The 8,136-nt window shown below is 42.1% G+C and overlaps 1 pseudogene; it reads left to right on the plus strand.

The window, feature by feature from the left end:
* The first annotated feature begins 6,055 nt into the window (after positions 1-6,055).
* Positions 6,056-7,552, plus strand: LOC107145117 (annotated as a pseudogene).
* The last annotated feature ends 584 nt before the right edge of the window (positions 7,553-8,136 follow it).

Consider the following 8,136-nt stretch of genomic DNA (forward strand, 5'->3'; position numbering starts at 1 on the left):
TCCTTCCTCCCTCCTCCCTTCCCTCCCCTCCCCTCCCCCTCCCCTCCTCCTCCCCTTGCATATGCTTAGCAAGCACTCTACCACTGAGATGCATACCCAGCCTGACCTTTACTTTTTTTGAAAAGCACTAGTCAGTTATTTTGTAGGATGTCCTTTGGTTTAGGTTTGTTTCATGTTTCCTCATGGTTAGAATGAGATTATGCATTTTGGGCAAGGATAGTACAGAAATAATTTTGTGTCCTTCTTAGTATATCATATTAAGGAGTTGATGATGTTGATATGCCATGTTATTATTGCTGGTGATATTAACCTTGAGCATTTAATTAAGGTGATGTCTGTGTGGCATCTCCACTCAGAAGTTATTTTCCCATTGCCATTAATAAATGTCTCAAAGTGGATATTATAGGATTATTCAAATATCCTATTTCTCCTCAAATTTTTACCCACTTGAAATTAGCATTCATCATTTCTGCAAGAATTGGTTCTCTAGTATTTGCCAAATATTAATTTTTCTATTTTTCCTCTTTCCTCCTACAGGTATTAATTGGAATTCTTCTGTAAGAATTCTTTTCCATTTATTTATTGATTTTTATGGATTGCAATCCAACACTATCAGTATTTTAATATTGAGATTATTCTAATGTTGGCCATTCAGAACTCCGAATCAGGCTGGTTCCTGTCTTTCTGGCAAGTCCCCATCCTTTTGTGATTCCTTATCTTGTAGCACCACAATAAATTCTGGACTCCTCTGTTTTCTCTGTTCCAACCCTTGAATCAACCAATTCTCCATGGAATCCTGGTTGTTTTCCCTGAGGAATGGTGTCTAGAAGCCAATATGTGAGTTCTAAATGTGTTCATTGCTACTGGAGTCTCTTTATTTCTTGGCTCTTTCTGTGGAAAAAGCTAGAAAATGCAAAGCAAGGTAGCAAGGCTTGTAATCCCAGTTACTCAGGAGGCTGAGGCAGACTGCAAATTTGACACCAACCTGGGCAATTTAGCGAGACCCTGTCTCAAAATAAAAATAAAAATAGGGCTGGGGATGCAGCTCAGCAGTAGAACATTTGCCCAGCATGCATGAAGCCCTAGGTTCAGTTTCTAGTACTGTTCAGAGAGAGGGAGGGAGGGAGGCAGGGAGGGAGGGAGGGAGGAAGGGGGAGAGAGAGAGAGAGAGAATGTATTTATACTAACACACATGCACATACATGCATGTAAACATCCCCCACAATTTCTCTTGTATTTCTCTATTGTCTGTATATTAAAAAAACCTTGATTTTATGCCCAGACCTCTGATTCTAATACAATACCACAGGATTCCTTGTTTGTAACTTTTTCTCTCCAATGTTGAGAAAGCAGGCTCTCCCTTGTATACAATATGTATACTTATCTATTCAGTTGTAGTATACACATAAAGTAGTGTTGGAATTACCAACTCACACAGAAAACACATTTACCAACTAGATTACAGCATTGTGTAGTTTTTGTCTCTAACTTTGCAGTATTCAGACAAGATACTGTTTTCTAAAATCAATAAAGGTAGTTCTTTGTTTTTTCACCCACTCAGGATGATAATATTCTTTTGTTTAAAATTTATTTTTTAAGGTACTGGGTATTGAACCCATGGGTGCTTTACACTGAGCTATATCACCAGCCCTTTTTATTTTTTATTTTGAGACAAGGTCTGGCTAAATTTCAGAGGCTTGAACTTGTGACCCTCCTGCCTTAGCCTCTTGAGTCACAGGGTTTACAGGTGTGCACCACCTGCCCAGTCAATATTCTTATTTATAATACAGTTAGATCAGCATGTTACTGCTTATATTCCATGTAGTCCCCTCACCCCATACATCTCCATTGGTTTGAATAACTTATTTTTTTGAGAGCATGAAGGGAGTATGCAGTATTAATATGGGTCTAGAGTCAGAGCTATATAAAACAGGTTTTTAACTTTTTTTTTTTCCAGTGCTTGGAATCAAACCCAGGACCTCACACATGCTAAGTGATCTATACCCCACAAAAAGTGTTATTAAAAAATCTAAGTATTAAAAAAGTAAGTGTTATTAAAAAAATGTAAGCTGGTGACACCACTTGCAATCTCAGCTTCTCAGGAAGTTGAGGGAGGATCAAAGGCTCAAAGCCACAGGCTGGGGGTTGTGGCTCAGCGGTAGAGTACTTGCCTAGCACATGTGAGGCGCTGGGTTCGATCCTCAGCACCACATAAAAATAAAATAAAGATATTGTGTCTACCTAAAACTAAAAAATAAATATTAAAAAAAAAACAAATAAAAAAGGTATTATGTCCAACTACAATTAAAAAGTAAATATTAAAAAAAAAGTTCAAAATCAGCCTTTGTAACCTAGTGAGGCTCTCAGCAACTTAGTGAAAACTTATCTCAAAATAAAAAATAATACCAATTAAAAAAAAAGGTTGTAACTCAGTGGTAGAGCACTTCTAGGTTCAATCCCCAGTACTGCAAAAAGAAAAGAAATGTAACTCTATCATCATCCTTTTCTTTTCTACCCTTTTCCCAACCAGCTCTTATAAGCAATTTAAGTTTCTGAGAACTATGCTTTCCCCCTACATTTTAAAAAACAGTGATATAGCCAGGTACGGTGGTTCATGCCTGTAATCCCAGCAATTTGGGAAGCTGAGGCAGGAGGATCCCAAGTTTGAGTCCAGCCTCAGCAATTTAGTGAGGCCCTAAACAACTTAGACCTTTGCCTCAAAACAAAAATTAAAAAGGGTTGGGGATGTGGCTCAGTGGTTAAGCACCCCTGGGTTCAATCCTCCATACTGCCTAAAAACCAAACAAAGCAAAAAACAGTGATATTAAAAAAGAAAAAAGAAAGCAAGCAGTGATATAGCTGGGAATGCCTATAATTCCAGCTAATTGGGATACTGAGGCAGGAGGATTGCAAATTTGAGGCCTACCTGGGCAAGTTAGTGAGATCCTGTTTAAAAAAAAAACAACAAAACAATGGCTGGGGGTGTAGCTCAGTGGTAGAGTGCCCCTGCACTACTGCAAAAAAGAAAAAAAAAAAAGAAAAAAAGAAAAAGAAAAGAAAAGAAAGAAAAAGTTTTATATGAACATTTCTAATGTAGACTGTCAGCTACCTATCCCAACATCTCTTCATTATCCTAAATTATACAAACTCTGATTTTAGCTGGATGCATAACCACCCAAATAAAACATTTCCCATTCTCCTGGTCTCCCTTGCAGCTGGGTATAGCTTTATGACCAAGTTCTTTCTCATGAGATGCAAGAAAAGTTGAATGACTACTTTTGGCAGACTGCTTTAAGAGATTGCTGGCACATCTCTTTTTCTCAGTTCTCTATTTCGCTGCTTAGAATACAAATACAAATATGATGAACCTGCAGTTATCTTAGAGCATGTAAAGGATCCTAGGGATGGAGGAGTAGAAAGCTTAAAGCACCCATGTTCTTGATTTCTTAGGCTTTTCATTACCAGTTTCAGAGTGTGTGTGTGTGTGTGTGTGTGTGTGTGTAAAACCTTGTCACGTGCCGCAGAGAGGAGCTAGACTGCTTGGCTGTACAATCCACATTAAAGAGTTTAATTTGTTTTCTATTCCACAAGAATCCTCCATTAACTCATGTTCAATGTCTTGAAAATCATTGTTCTTCATATACTCTGCCCTTTTGGTTTGTTTTCTAGACCTTTACTCAAACAGTTACCTAATGTTCTATGATCTATAATCAGCCTTCCACAATGACCCTTGAGAAAGTTTCCAATATTTTACCATTGCCAAGAGAATTATACTGGATACAGTGGTGCACGCTATAATCCTAGCAGTTTGGGAGGCTGAGGCAGAAGGATAGAAAGTTCAAAGCCAGTCTCAGCAAAAGTGAGGTGCTAAGCAATTCAGGGAGACCCTGTCTCTAAATAAAATACAAAATAGGGGTAGGGATGTGGCTCAGTGGCTGAGTGCCCTGAGTTCAATCCCCAGTTACCCCCCACCAAAAGAGAAAATTATAACCAACATCTTTAGACATGTACCTTATCTCTTATTTCATGATAACTGTGTAGACGTATGTCCATAGAGGGTTCTGATGGAAGAAAAGCCAAATACAGACTCTTTTAGGTGAATTGAAGAGGATTTCTTTCTTATGGTCATTTATTTTTCCAGAATCTATTGTCACTCACTCCAGTCCAGCTTTCTTCAGAAAACCCCAGTTTATTAGGCAGGACTGTACCTGTCCAAATCCCAGTTGTGAATTATTTTGGGTTCTTTCTTTGTGCTTTGAACTTGGGCCATTGCAAGTTAAGGGGTAAAGTTAAGTAACTGTTGTAAATATCCCTGAACTGTCAATGATAGTTAATAATTTCCTTGGACCTTCTATATAGAGAGGAGGCTGAGCTATCTCCAGGAGCCTCATTTTCTCACCCACTGCTTGGCAACTGTATTGATGAATACTAACGGTTGACTCCAATTGAAGGAAAGCCAAGTTCAGTTACCCTGTTGGGTAAATTAAACAGATTTTACATGCCTCAGGGATCCAGAGAGAAATGAACAGAGTCAGAAAACAACAAATTGTTCAGAGGTATTCTTTGAAATGAAGAGTTGCAAAATTAAATTTAAAAATTGTGGGTCACAGTGGCACATACCTGTAATCCTAGCAGCTCAGGAGGCTGAGACAGGAGGATCACAGGTTCAAAGCCAGCCTCAGCAAAAGTGAGGTGCTAAGCAACTCAGTGAGACCCTATGTCTAAATAAAATACAAAAAAAATAGAGCTAGGGATGTGTCTCAGTGGTCGAGTGCCCCTGAGCTCAATCCTGGGTACCCCCCACCTCAAAAAATTGAAAATTAAAAAAAATATAAAACTATGGGTGTGAGTATGCTTGGTGGTGAGGTGAGTTGTAAATAGTTATGACTAGGTAAGCTAGGATCACAGTAGGCCAGTACTGCCGACTCCTAGACCCAGCCTTCTGTGTTCATGATCAACCTGGATGTGTGCTAGGCCAGGTGACCCTTATCATATGTGGAGTTAAATGATATACAATAGGACTATGGAGCACCATTCAAACATTCTCTACCTGAACCATCTTTATTCATTCCCCTCCCTGATCTCAGGTAAACACTGGTCAGAACATTCCTGAATTCAGAACAATGCACCTGGAACAAAGCTCAGTGCCACATGGTCTCTGGGATCATCTAACAGATCTTTAGATGAGCTTAAGGTTCAAGCTACAAGCATCTAGGGTCAAAAACCTAGAATCATATTTTACACTTTTTCCTCTGTTGCCTATTTTCCATAGCCATGCTGCCACCTATTCCAGGACCTGACATTCAGCCTCAGAATTGACCTTGGAAGTGCCCTCCACGCTGCCAGGTTCTCTGCGGACCTTCCACACTTGTGGCTTGCATTACATATTGGACAGCACAGGGCTCATACCTTGATGACTGCTGTATACTTCTAACTGAAAACATAAACTTACCATTGGCCACTAGGTGGTACCATTGCACAAATTATGTGACATTTAGGGTAGGCATTTTAAGATGGTGTCTTTGAAAGTGATCTGATCAAGAGTGTTAAAGTTTAAACATTGTGGATCCAATCCCAATATGAATTTAAAGAATTTAGCTGTCTAATATCACATGCAACTGTATAGTGTCACTGGCTGGGGTATCTCAATGTCTCTGTTCAGTACGTATTTGTTGATTGCCTATTGTGCATTAGTAATTTTCTATAAAAATAACTCCTCTATTATCTATTTCTGTCTGGACTACCAAATATCTGCACATGGGTCTCTTGTTTTCCCTCCTTAGTCCAGCTAGTCTAGTCTCACAACTTTGCCAACTGTGGGTATATCTTCTACTTTTGTCCTCTGATTTATTAATAAAGCAGAAGGCAGAGCTGCGGGAAGTGTGGGCCTGAGGAAGTAAGGACTGGGTAGATCATGGCCAGGGTGCACCATTGAGTGGAAAAATGGTAAAGTATGAGGTCTTCAGTTATGACTGGCTGTTGTCATGCTTGACTCACCTGGCAGGACTTTGCATTCTCTGGTCTAGGCAGGATGGTGGAAGTGTGATTCTGTCATTTCTCTGAGCTCTATGGCTCCCTCTCTCTCTTCTGAACAGAAGTTCTTCATGCCCCTGTGCCCCAGGGCACTGAGAATGGGGACAGTCTAGGCCCTGAGAGCAGGCTAAGGAGGAAGAAGTCCATACTCAATGAGCAGCCAGGTCAGTGCCCACAATCCAGTCAAGGGGGGCAGTGCTGAGTCCCAAAAGCCTGATATGTGAGAGCAGCCGGTCATTTGCTGCAGGGCGCCAGGGTTATATGAACCACAATAAAGAAAACTTGATGAAGTACATCAGTCACCAGCACCCCAACCATCCCCAGCTCTTCAGCATTGTCCACCTGTCTGTGAAGGCCTCATCTTCTTTGGGGACAAGCAGCATGGTTTTGTTTTCAGCCACACCTTCTTCATCAAGGACAGCCTGGTCGGGGTGGGAGCTTGCAGTGCTGGTACAGCATCATTATCATCATGATGTGTTTATCAACAACTCCTGGCCCTTGCTGCTGGGAAAGATCTGAGGGGTCATCGGTAAGCTCCAAGCCAAAGCCCTCAAGGTAACTGAGGCAGAGCAGTTTGGGCGTCCGCAGCCAGCCCAGAAGATGAACACCCTTCCTGAACCAAAGGATTGGTAATGTTGCCAGCTGACTTTGTTGACCAGCAACATCCTGGGGGCATCTTCGCACCTCCTCTGTCCGGCTCTTGAAGCCAGAGGCAGCCAGCTGACAGAGAAGCCCCTGGAGGGTATGCCAAGAGAGGATACCTAGGTCCAGATGGAGAAGTTCGCCAACTGAGAAGAGGAATCAGAAAGCGGGGACAACGTGGGCTGAAGAGGAGGAGAAAGCCTCTGTGCTGCTAGAGAATGTGGAAGGGCAAGTGCCTGACAGATTTGTCCTTACTCTCAGACTGTGAAAATTGACAACTCCAAATGCTGTCAGTGCTCAAGACCCTTCAGCATACGATACAGGTGCTGAATGCCCCTTATTTTTGCCTGCCTGGTATGGGAACCAGGTGCTTTGGAAAAGCAGAGCTGTGGGCCTGGTCTAATCAGTATTTGAAGTTCTTGGGCCATGCTGTATCTGCATCATCCCATACAGCACTCAGTACCAGGAGGCCTGCTGGGGCATCTTCCTGGGGCTTAGTCCACACATGCAGATCCCTTCCCACATGCTGACTTCAGATTGGCAGTCATCATGGAGGTGCATAAAGCCATGCACTCTACCTTTCACCTGGTCAAGTGGACAACCAGTCTCTTAGCAAGTATGAGTTTGTGGTGAACAGTGGGAGCCCTGTGTCTATGGACAGAGATTGAAACAGCTTAGGCCAACCAGAACCTGTCTGTAGAGGTGGTGTCCCAGTGCCTTGTCTGCCTCAAGGAAGAGTGAATGGATGAAAAAAGTGAAGATCCTCTTTAAATTCACCAAGGTGGACATGCAGAAGCTCTGGAGCATCCTTGTTGTCTTTGAGGAGGACAGTGTCAAGCTGCTGCAGTTCCAGATGACAGGCCTGAGCAAAACCTAATGGTAACACACGTCCCTGGTCTGCAGCTCCACAGCCTCACAGCCTGTGTGTGTTACCTTCTGGAAAATGGTAGTGCTAGTCCAGGGACTGTCCTCCAGATCCACAAAAGGAGGGACTGCTGTTGGTTTTCTGAACTGCTGGGATGGAGCCGTGTCCTGGCAGGGAATGGAAACTGCTGGAAGCTCTACTCAAGTTTTTTGGAGTGTTTCTTACCACTGTCCCATATCCATCAAGTTGTCCCATCTGAAGAAGGCAGTGGAGACCCATAGACAGTAGCATTGTTTACAGTGTGCACCCAGGAGGGAGAGAGTCAGGAGGACTAGTATCTTGTGTCTGTCAAGGATCTCAGAATTGACAGGAGGAACATGGTGGGCCAGTCCTGACTTAGATGTTTCAGCTATAATAATGTGTCCTCACTTGGAGTTTATTAGCACACATTTCCGTTTTGAAATTACATAGGAGTTTTCTGAAATTTGTGTTTGAGTGTGTGTGTTTTGCTCCCTTTGTGAGTATTCAGGACATAGGCCAATCTGTAGTCATTTTTGGTAATCTGCTTTTGCGTTAGGGCCGTGTAAAGGGTTTTG

This window comes from Marmota marmota, unplaced genomic scaffold (assembly GCF_001458135.2).
Source record: "Marmota marmota marmota unplaced genomic scaffold, marMar, whole genome shotgun sequence".
Classification (NCBI taxonomy): domain Eukaryota; kingdom Metazoa; phylum Chordata; class Mammalia; order Rodentia; family Sciuridae; genus Marmota; species Marmota marmota.